The sequence below is a fragment of the Dermacentor silvarum genome, chromosome 10 (genome assembly GCF_013339745.2).
Source record: "Dermacentor silvarum isolate Dsil-2018 chromosome 10, BIME_Dsil_1.4, whole genome shotgun sequence".
Taxonomy (NCBI): domain Eukaryota; kingdom Metazoa; phylum Arthropoda; class Arachnida; order Ixodida; family Ixodidae; genus Dermacentor; species Dermacentor silvarum.
Genome location: NC_051163.1, coordinates 29,330,670 through 29,343,116, shown reverse-complemented (window position 1 = coordinate 29,343,116; position 12,447 = coordinate 29,330,670).

Genomic DNA, 12,447 nt, shown 5'->3' with positions numbered 1-12,447 from the left:
TTCGAGTATTTTTAGCGTTACATAAGATCATTTTCAGCCATTCTGGAGATAATTGCGCTGGCCACTATGAGGAGTTTGACATGGCGGCGCCCTTTGCGGTGGCCTCTTTTTCGCCCAGCTTTTCCTCCATAGTGAGTTGTACCTAACTGTACTTAAAATACTACTATTACTGGTAGGTCATGGCTCTACTGGCGCGTCCAGAGGAAGGGCCTCGAGGCCCCAGCCGTATCTATTACAGAGCAAAAAGATGCACCTGATGGTGTAGTTGAGACTTAGGGGAAGAAGTTAATATGGGTAGATTTTTAATACGTAATATAGATAGCCTATGGTCCGTTAGAGGAAGAGAATGGTTGCAACGGGGAAGGGAATTCGCGCAGTCGAGGATGGTGGAGGATAAGATTGTGTGATTAGATTAGGAAATTTGTGGGTAGAGGATGGCGCGCAGGTGACGCAAAACGGTGGTCTTAGGGGGTCGCTGAGACGCCTTTATTCCGCTAGGTAACATAAAATACGACGATATGGTGATGCTAAAGATTGGCGAACGTACGTACTGACGCAACCCATAACCCAGTTTCTTTTCATAGTGTGAACCCACATGAAGGCCTGGCGGTCACTCTGAGATCGACGTTATCAGAATGTCTTGATAAGTGTTTCCCCCACCGTCACACTTGCTGAATGTTTTCTGCGATTTCTTATATATATATATATATATATATATATATATATATATATATATATATGGCAGCATACTCCTAACATATATGGGGCAGAAACTTGGAGATTAACAAAGAAGCTCGAGAACAAATGAAGGACCGCACAAAGAGCGGTGGAACGAAAAATGTTACGCCTAACGTTAAGAGACAGGAAGAGAGCGGTGTGGATCGGAGAGCAAACGGGGATAGCCGATATTCTGGTTGACATTAGGCGGAAAAAATGGAGTTGGGCAGGCCATGTAATGATGGGTAACCGGTGGACCATTAGAGTTACAGAATGGATACCAAGAGAAGGGAAGCGCAGTCGAGGACGGCAGAAAACTAGGTGGGGTGATGAACTTAGAAAATTTTCAGGCGCAAGTTGGAATCAGCTAGCGCAAGACAGGGGTAATTGGAGATCGCGGGGAGAGGCCTTCGTCCTGCAGTGGACATAAATATAGGCTGATGATATATGATGATGATATATGTTTGCAGATTTTCTTCGTGTAGCGCAAAAAAAAAAAAAAAACACGAACGTAGAAGAAGAATGGAGACACACACAGGCGCTAACTTCCAACAACTGTTGTTGTTGTTGTTGCTGCTGTTGTTGTTGCTGTTGTTGTTGTTGCTGTTGTTGTTGCTGCTGCTGTTGTTGCTGTTGTTGTTGTTGCTGTTGTTGCTGCTGCTGTTGTTGTTGTTGTTGTTGTTGTTGTTGTTGTTGTTGTTGTTGTTGTTGTTGTTGTTGTTGTTGTTGTTGTTGTTGTTGTTGTTGTTGTTGTTGTTGTTGTTGTTGTTGTTGTTGTTGTTGTTGTTGTTGTTGTTGTTGTTGTTGTTGTTGTTGTTGTTGTTGTTGTTGTTGTTGTTGTTGTTGTTGTTGGAAGTTAGCGCCTGTGTGTGTCTCCGTTCTTCTTCTACATCCGTGTGTTTCTTTTCTTGCGCTAGAAGAAAATCTGCAAACATGTTACACCAACAAGCCCAAATGTCTACACTGATTATATATGCATTCATGCATGCAAAAACAGCCACCTGCCTCCGGAGACCAATGATTTGCAACAGAAGCCTTCTTACGCAATCAAACACGAGCGCCGAGCAAGAACACAGTTTTCCCACATTGCTCCGTCTGAGCAATCACCTGCATAAATATACTGCGTCGCCCTCGGCATGCACGAAACGAAACGCAGAAAAGGTGGCAATAAGCACGCATCCTTGGCTCTGAATGGAGCCATATAGGTCTTTGTTGCTCGGGCCTCGCGCGGCAATTCAGAGTAAAGCCCAGGGCTGGCGGAATGTGAAGCGCATGACTCACGGGGTTCGCATGCCGTGTTCCCACCTGAACCTTTGAACCTGCTGCGAGAGAGCAGAAAAGCAAAAGGACCCGGCTCGCTTTTTCTTCATTTTTTTTTCTTGTCGAGCAAAATGCAACACTTGCACGTGAATGCGAATGACACTATAGCGTGGGGAGTTGCTTGTTGGGGAGTGGGGAAGCGGGTTGGATACAACTTAGATATATACCAGGGGGTGGGCACCCATTGAGCCGAGCCCATCCGCTGGAAATCAGCAATGGGCAACAGAGGGGTGGAAAAGTATAGCAGTTGAATCGCGCACCGGACCGGCACACGGAAGGCAATTTCAACGCTCATTCACTTCATTTTGTAAATTTCATCTTTGTATTGTCATCCTTATGCATTTCTGTATTGCAGTACCCCTTGCCCATGACTGGGCGATGTATGTAAAATAATATATAACAATAAAAAAACTGGCAAAACAGCTTCTCTCTTCATTTTCTTTCTAAGGAACACTTCTTTTTTTTTTTTATTCGCAGTTCCTGCTAGCAATTTGGAGGGTCGTTTCAGATGCCGCGTTTATTATGCGCCTCTTATGGGCCTGCCCTGGCGCCGAATAGCAATGGGATATGGCATTTCGGCTTAGTACATAGCTGTTTTTTGTTAGTTCGTGAGGAGAGAAGAGCGCTTGCTGGCGGTGCAAGGTGCACAACCATATAGGCCTCCTTTAGGACCGCGACAGGGGCCTGACCTTCGGAATGGGACCTGCTGAAGCACGGGGCGTTATTGCAGAAATAAAAAAAGCATCGTCAAAATGAGAAGAATGACATGCTCAGGGTAGCATTTCACAAAGGGAAGCCGCAGATCGTGTTTTAAGCTCACCCTATCTATCCCATTCTTTTTTTTTTCTTCCGTTTTCCTTTAATTTGTTTATTTTTCTTTTAAGGTTCATAAATTTGAAGCATGTGTGAAAACGAAAATTGTCATCCACCTGACTTGTGGCGCGTATTTACAAAGGAAACCCATACTGGGGACCTGCGTGCTTCGGCAGAAGTGGTTTGCCATATTCGGTGTTCTTTGCTTCGAGTTGCCGATTAGTTGGGCCTCCATCTCCAACCGGCTAGGCTACCAATACGATTTGATCATGTTGCTAGGACTTCATTTGCGCTCTTTTCCCATCTGTGACACTTGCGCCAATAAAACCCATATGTCATCATCATCATCATCATCATCATCATCATCATCATCATCATCATCATCATCATCATCGGGACTTTCTTAATTATGGAGGAGCCATATACGATCGACAGACTAGCTGAGCCAACTCGCTTGACAAGATCTGGTTATCGAAAAAAAAAAAAAAAAAAGCTGCTCAAGTGCGTAGCGTGGTCGAAAAAACCTTTCATCCCGTTCCAGAGTAGCTTGCGGTTCCGGACGCATCGTTGTACTGTCCCGATTTTGGATGTTTTATTGGTCTTTTTAGCAAGCCGTGACTCTTTTTTGCGGGTCTGTGCGTGTAAATGTTATGTAAATAATGTTCATCCCACGTTACTACTGACATTCTTTCCATGCGATAAATACTAAAATCAGGCAGAACACATCCTTTGGCGATGTTTATCCCCGTTAATGCGATTATCATTCAAGTGGTACGTGTACCAACCGTGTATTACAGCCGGGTTCTATCTCGCGCTTCTCTTGATGATGATGATGATGATGATGATGATGATGATGATGGTGATGATGATGATGATGATGATGATAATTTGACATGCTGCGCCACCTAACGCTCGCGCGTGAAGTCACCTTTCTTATGCGTGGCCTCCAAGATCCAAGATTACAGACCTCGTTGCCCATCCCGGGATCATGGCCGAAGGGACCCAGGATCGAGCTGCTGTGCTCGGGCACCCCGGTGCAATACCGACCAGTATCGAAGTTTTTTTTTTTTTTTCAGATATCAATATTTCAATATACTATTGAATGAGCATTATTTCAAATGCGTAAGCATTTCTATGGTTACCCAACTGGAAAACTGACCCAGAGTTCGTCCGTCCTTCGCGTAAGACGATCGCTTTAAAGACAGCTGTGGAAGAAGACGACGACGAACGCGCGAGCAATGGCACGAGCACGAAGGGCAGTATGGGAACGCTGGCATGATCAGCGGCATCGGAGCCAGCTGTGGAAAAAGACGACGACGATCGCGCGAACTGTGGCACGAGCGCGTCTCTGTGACCACGTGACGTGTGCAATCAGGTACGCACTAGGCACACCTTTAGTGAGCCAGAACTGTGGAGCAGCCGTGGCTTCGGATCGGAAAGTCATCAGCACCCCTGGTGTCGCCACCTGCAGGTGTTTGCTTGCGTCATCAGCTCACGTTGCGCCGCCTTCCGCAGCAGTTCGTGTAACCGCAGCGCTGTCGCATTTGCCGTAATGGCGCCAAGACGACCGCAGCCGCTGAGCAGTGCTAGGATTACCAGCAGTGTTGAGTGTGGGCACTGAACACCCCGTCGTTACTACGAAACGCTCACGCATCACTCAGATAACTCCCTGAGAAGATTATAAAACCGCTTTTTTGAAGCCGACTTGAATAATTGGGTATGCGTCGCTAGATCTGTGCTGCTCTTCACGAACCTCTTTGATGCCAAATTGGGTAACTAGGTATGCGCCAATAGGCAAATTCGTCCTGGTCCGGGTTCGAATCCCGGACCGGGACGAATTTTTCTTGAACTACGAAGCTTTGTTTCCGAGAAACACGTGTGTGTTTCCTCTGTAGCTTCGTCCTACATGCGGGCGGATGTCAATTTTTTCTTTCATGAACCTTCCTTCAACTGGCAGAATTCCGCGGAACTCATTTGGCACACTTTTTCTATACTAACCTGTGCAGTGAATTGACGTAACTTCATGCCGGCAATTGCAGCTAGAGCGCCAACAAAGTGACAGCCGGTAATTAGCGTGTTCCCTTTAACAGTGAACTGCACTGTATACATACAAGGCGAAATATTGAATCCGAAAAAAAAAGACTACAATGTTTAGGAAATTAAACGAAGCAATGTTGCTTTTTAGCTTTCCAGCGAGCAGGTGCAAGAGAGAGCAAGCTAACGAGGAATGAGGTGCAGCGAAAAAAAAAATGAACAAGAAAATACATGTACAAAGAAACATTAAGCCGGGGATCAAGCTGCAGTCCCATGGGCACATATCGGCAGAGGTCTTTCCCCGCGGTGTCGGCAGACGAGGAGAGCCCGAAAAGGATTGCGCAACATGGAAGACGAGACGGACTCGAGAGGAGAGAAAGAAAGCGAGGCCCGGGCCACTAGTATAACCGTGCGCCATAACACGTCTTTCTTCGTTCCTCGTTCTCACCACTGCAATACGAGAGTCAAACCCGTGTGCGTGCGATTATTCGAATGCGCACAATGGGGAGGCACGGCAAGTGCACAGGATGATTTCCACGGTGGCGTCGAGTGTAACATATGGCATCGCAGCCAGCGCGGCTAAAGTTATTCAAATGCACGGTGGGAGGGAAATCCCCCGCCGCCTCGGGCTCCGTTTCTCACGGGGGCTCACACCGAAACTGCGCGGCGTCGTTCAAGACAATGGTACTCGGAAGGGGCGGCAGCCCGGAAAATCCATTGTGACACGAAGATGGCTGCCGCCATTCGTGTGTACAATGCCACGGAGAGAAGCGGCCGGCAGCGGCTTCTTCTTCGCGTTTCTTGGACCGATGGGGTTGCGGACCGTTCTGTTCCGAGGTTGTCGCGCGGTTTTTCTTCGCATAAACGCGGAGTGCGCGGCTTGTGTATGTGTGTGTACCGCGTTTTCTCGCCGATAACTCTCGCTGCGCCGAAGGAAGTTTGAGATGCGAACGCGCGGAAACGAGCAGGAGGATAAGGATCGCGAGGGAGAGGCATACCTAACAACATGTGAACTTTAAAATTCGTAAACTTGGGCGGACATGACCACAAATCCTCCCCCACCCCTCCCCTAGTTCTTTAAGGTCTAATTTAAGGCCTAATTTGAAAAATACCGGCAGAACACGTCCCACGACGACGGTCGCCGTTAATGCGATTAGCCTTCAAGCAATGTATCGACACACCGTACTGCTGAATGCACGTTTATTTACATTCTATAGTTGTCATTGTGAGATTTTCATTGCTTCGGGTTCGGTACCAATTGCAGATTCGATGGGTCCGTTTCTGCTATAGCTCGGCAGCTATAGGGCCCTTTAGGTGGTACGTCCTAAACGCAAAGGAGGCTCTCTAAACGATTTTAAATATATATAGTCGTGATCGGCGTCACAGCGTCATAGCGAGATAGCACGCTTTTTTTTTTTTTTTTTGTAGAGCTAGCCTTGCGCACACGCTTGTTCACGAATACATACACACTTTGTTAAAGACGAAGCAGCAAGCAAACTTTCCACAACAAGTATTGACAAGAAACAGAGTGTACTTTTTTTTGTGCATGTGGCTGACAAAAAATCGGGCCCCTCAGATACACTTCTCGTTCATTGCATAGCGAGGGTCTCAAATACGGCAGGTTTGATGCCTTTAGGTAGCATACGCGGGTTTATTGGTCCGCTGCCTGCTCTGAAAAACTTCACGTGTTACGTGACGCCATTGTTAAAAAAAAAATAATTCCACATATGCCGCCATGTCCTTGGGTAGCGCTGGCTAACACTCCCGGGGTTATATCTTGTACATTTATATATAGTACACGAGAATGTGGACGGGGGTAGAGAGCCACCGCCATAGCACAATTAGTACAACGCAGGCGTAATGCCGAGGTTGTTGATTACGTTCCCACCGGCGGAAAATTGAATTTCGTCCACTTTAATTTACCTTTAGCTTATCACTTCTACGGTTCAATTATAAACAACAAGTAATTTACCCCGCGCTTTGATTGGCTTCGTTATGTGTTGGCTTGGTATGATCGTGCGCAACAAAACTCGGACCCCTCAGTTCTTCTTCTAGTTGAGGTACTTTTTTCAGTGAGTTTGGCGTTGCACCGATTTCGGGTGCTTCAGGAACTCGTCCGTATAAACTTGCTCGAAGTAGGTAACCCTCTTGCATCCTTTAACCACAATACTTCTAAAGGAATGTTTGGGGGAACCGAGGAGCGAAACATTTCTGCGAAGAATCTTTTTTCCTTTTTTTTTCGTAGAACTTCACGCAAGATTCGTAAAATCGTAGGACAAACCAGAATGCATAAACTTAGGGAACATTCGGGAAAGTTGCCATGTACATATGCACTGGTGCAGTTGGAGAGTGATAAGGACTCATACGCATACGCTTAGTAGCGGGATGCAAAGTAGGGAGAGCTTTTTCAAACGTTCATTTATGCAAACAGCCTCATCAAAGAGTTATGAAAACACTTTAGCAGAACTGGGAAGACCATTGGCGGTCATACATTAGGAAGCGGTACACTTGAGAGTGAGCCCTTAAAGGCCCAAGTGCAATTCAAGGTTATTCACTACTCTGTCGATTATTAACGAACTTTAAGATTTTACCTGACAGTCTTCAAGTGTCTCACTGATATCTATACCCGCTACCTCTTGAAATTCTACTAGACCCCTTTATTCACCTGTGCGGGTTCTCTGTACATACGTTTACGAAAATAATTCCACCGGTGACGATGCCCTGAACGTGACGTATACGTCACGACATGTTACGATCACCCCGAGCGAGCACACATCGGTCTGTGGAATGTGAACGAAGATTATACTTTGCGTCGTAACTTTGTCGATGCGATTAGCATTCTTAGCCTACTTCCACCACATTTTTCGGGCATTTCTGTCTTGCTGTATAACCCGTGAAACGTCACTCTCGCTAGCGAAACAATAGCGCATGCGATATGGGTCACTCGATACAAAATACAACAGCTGCACGTTGCCCCCGCTATGACGTCAATCACGACCATGTATCAACCCGGTTACAGAGCATCCCTTGCAGATAGGACATGCCCTCTAGAAGGGCCTTATCAACTGCTGAGCTAAAAGAAAGGACTCCTCCTTTGTGTAACTGATAACGAACCCGATGCAATGGCAATCTCAGAATCGCGGCTACAAATTGTAAATAAGGATGCCTTAAGCAATAAGGGTGAAATACATTGCTTGAATGCTAATAGAATCAACGCGGAGAGTCATCGTGAGATCGGTACTGCGGAATTTTAAGTTAGGGATTAAATTAAAGCAGTCGGAAGAAATGAACGCTCGCTGTTTTGAAATTTCATCGATGTGACTTTCCGTCGCAATAAACAAGTTAATCGCTTATTTTGCAGGCGGTGAGCTGCTTAGCGAGCTCTTCGTTACGTAACCATTTTGCGCAAATAAATTCGTTTATTAAAAAAATAATCCGGGCTGATCGAGTGATCTGATGATTCCCGTGGCGAGCAACCAAGCCCGCCGGAGTTGCACCGAATACTGAGTGCTCGCGCAGTCACAGTGACAGCGGGACGGCCGAGTGACGTCACGAGCATAAATCACACCTTCGGCTGGCGCACGCGTTAGGCGTCGCAATAGCTAGGCAACGGCTATGTACGCGACCAAAGCATCCCGGCTGCATGCACCGTAAAACGCAAAGAAAAAAAAAAGAAAATGAGGAAGCGTCTTCGTGACTCACCGGGACCCGGAGAGACGGAACCCGCGGTTCCAAGAAATCCCGGGGATTCCGCAGCTTGCGAGGAGCGTAAACAAGTTCTTTTTACGAGGTCGGTGAGGGTCTTGGCCGCGACTCGGTCGTCCCGATCGTCAAGGCGCTATCCCCAGGGAACCTGCACACCGACGCGCGCCAGAAAAAAAAAATGCAAATAAACACCGCCTTTGCTCGATTCTAATCACTGCAAATGCTTTAAAATGCATTCTGCATGGCTAAGAATATCGGCCAGATTTTATTGATCCGGAGCTTATGTGAGGTGGCCAAACGCTGCAAAAAATTAGAAGTCTATATTTCAACAAAGCAATCAGTGACACCAATTACTCAAGTTTCTGAAGCTTTCTGTTTTCCTTTCTTTTTTTGTTCACCTAGTTGACGTAAAAATATGTCAGGATTGGTAACCTCCGATGAAGTGATAACGTACGCGGATGGGGAAGAATAAGTAGTACGTGCTCAGTTAAAGCGACCGAATCGGAATGCCGTCGTTTTTATTTTTAGTTAGTTTTCGATCGCCGGAGCCCTATAGTTTCCGATATGAAATGGCTGATCAATATTTCATGTTTAAGCCAGGCAATGGCTTCACAAACGCATTCAAAAACATGTCGTCGTAAAGATATTTCGCAAGTAACATTGAGAACGCGACCCACTCAATGACAATCGATACATTAGTAAAAGCTTTAGTTGGGCTAGTCGACTGACTAAGTTACGTCCACTGCATAAAGCAATGAGTGAGTGAGTGAGTGAGTGAGTGAGTGAGTGAGTGAGTGAGTGAGTGAGTGAGTGAGTGAGTGAGTGAGTGAGTGAGTGAGTGAGTGAGTGAGTGAGTGAGTGAGTGAGTGAGTGAGTGAGTGAGTGAGTGAGTGAGTGAGTGAGTGAGTGAGTGAGTGAGTGAGTGAGTGAGTGAGTGAGTGAGTGAGTGAGTGAGTGAGTGAGTGAGTGAGTGAGTGAGTGAGTCTTCAGTCTCGTTATACTAATCTGAAATGAGATCACGCGGCACATCGCTGCCTTGATATTCGTGTATGCGATATAGCGAATGTATTAAAAAGAAAATGTCGGAAAAGTTGCGGTGATACTATGTTGCGGCAGCACTGTGGTTACTACACATGGTGTCCCAACTATCGTGCACCAAGATTTAAAAATATGCAAATGCCACGTAGCTGGACAGAACCAAGGTATATGTTTTTTGCCGTCCCTTGGAGATACTCAGATTACTTTTTGCATTCCGCCTAATTGCATCATTAGTCTTAATTAATTAGTCAATTTCTCCAATATTATGTATTCGTTAAAAATTGTAAATGAGAAAATTGCAGAGCAGCATGAAATACTCCCGATACAGCTTTCTGTTGCTCAATGCGTGCTACATAAAAGTGTTTTTCCGAGCGTCAAAGAAGCCCGCGAACACACGCAAAGTGCCTCGAAAAAAAAAAAAAAACTTACAAATAAGTTCAGGACATATACGACAAGATCCCTTCACATGTTGAACCAAATAAAGGCCGTCGATTTACAAGCTGTAAGTCGCTTTGCCACGCGCATGGCTGGCTGCATTAGTCGCGCATACACCTCGCTCCGTGTATTCGACAGCATCACGCTCGCAAAGAGAACTTGCTGTTTCGAACATGTGTACGCGCCGCTTTAAAAATACGCCACCGCGGTATTACGACCGTTCAACTTATGTAGCAGCTATACCCTGCTTTCTGTATCTGCGATAGTACGCGTATCGCAATCTGGCCAACATAGATCGGCACGGAGAAGCACCGTATATTCTCATACAGCGTACAAAAACCTTAAAATCAAAACAAACGCGTGTCTGTTGCGTAAATTAAAGTTGTACAACCAATTGGAATTCCGTGACGACGAAAAACGAAGCCCGTGACGGTACTGAACCAGACTATTCTGCATGTGATCCAACTTTTACACCGTTATTCAGGCGCTCACGGTAGGCGGCGGCACGGTATGTCCTCGCCCCCAATATAGTATAAATAGTAATATGGAATTACGGTTCCTAGAAATAAACTACATGCGCGTCCTACTATAGCATCCAAATGCTTTTGAAGTCGATGCGATTGCGTGGCTACATTCTTGTTCTTTTAACAGCACCCTCCGAGACTAACAAGTATCTGCTGTAAATTTCGCTCAGTCAAATCACCAACTTATATTGCCACTGAACAAGCTCGAACAGAACTGTAAGTGATTTCGCCCGCGCCGTCCATTCTTTATCTAATGGCTTAATTACGATGTTCACAGTTGTGATACTGATCAGTATTTTGGGTAAATTGCGACAGCTGTTATTCCCACGAACGTGGGACCGATAGGAGGGACTGTTCGCTATACACACCTCATGTGGTCACTAATATACTCGAGTCCCCGGTTGATACCAAGAAGGTTTTTACAAAGTTGCTTTTAAACCTTCTTGGTTGATACCACGATGTTCGATACCCCGATGTAAGATACCACGATATACGCTTTAGGTGGGGACACTTCTCAGCTTGCTTGCGTTACGTGATCGAGCAGATAAAGTAGCAACCGCGCACGTCCATCAGCCCGGTGACGGCAGTGGATACCCATCGGCCGGTCGACGCAACTTAAGTTAGAACGCAGGCGAGAGCTTGCGCAATTTCTTTCTCTATGCTTGCACGGACAAGGAACGCGCGCGAGAGAACGGCGTCTGCACGCGGCATCTCGTCACCGTATCTGCTCCGTCGAGGCAACGCTGGTCGAGGCGATGCCCTCACCTGCGCGCAAACTGGGAATCCACGCAAACAGCCTCAAGCGGCCAGTCGCGCGGCAATCCTGCGTGTATTCGCGGGCTTCTTTCATGCTCGAAAAAAACACTTTTACGTAACACGTACTGAGCAACAAGAAAGCTGTACCGGGAGTTTTGCAGCGAAGCTGTTATGGGCTAGGTTCCAGGAGATCGCGTCCGTGTACACCGGAAGTATAGACAACAATTTTGTGGCGTCTCGTTTTGTGGCGTCTCGTTCCCTTGGCATGTACCAAAATTGGCGTGGAAGGGTACGAATGTATGAATAACATGACTGATAGGCCGCTGTCCTTGCTCTTTGATGAGCATGCCGAAGGCGCTCAATGTAGTCAATAATGAAATGATAATATATAAATTCACTATAGCAATATTCACTACAGCAGATCCGCCATAGTCAGAGCTTCGCTGGCTTCCATCGTCAGAGTAGTGGAAGGGCTCTGAATTGTTTTTCATGTTGCTCTACACTTTTCTCATTGATAATTGACACTTTTTTGTCTAATTATAATATTTGAGAAGTTGATCAATTAATTAAGATGAATTATGTAATTAGGCGAAATGTAAAAAAATATTATCATAGTATCTCCAAACGACTGCAAACCACGACCTTCGTGTTCAGCATCACAGTGCCTTAGAAACCGAGCCACCGCGACCGGGCACGCTTTATCAGTTAGTTACAGCTGTGGCACAGCAAAAAAAGAAAAAAAGAAAAAAAAAAGTTTAGTCTTTTCATGAAAGGACGCTCGGTATAAGCGGGAAAAAGATGCCAAAACGAAAGAACGTACGGTGGCGACACCCCCTCGAAATTTCTTCACCAGATGGCTGCTGATGACGTCACAAATTTTGACAGAGCCTGCTCGGAAGTTGTTAACTGTTTGTCGTCAAGAAATTACGTCGCGCTCTGAAGCACTTAAACACTACACGCAAGAAGTTATGAAGGCTTTGCATTTGGAGGGCATGACCGAGCAAGCCTGACATTTCTGCAAACATATTGCACATTAGTGTATGCCTTACAATTCCTGATAAACAATAGTTTGAGTACGATAAATTATAACTGCTATGGCATAGTG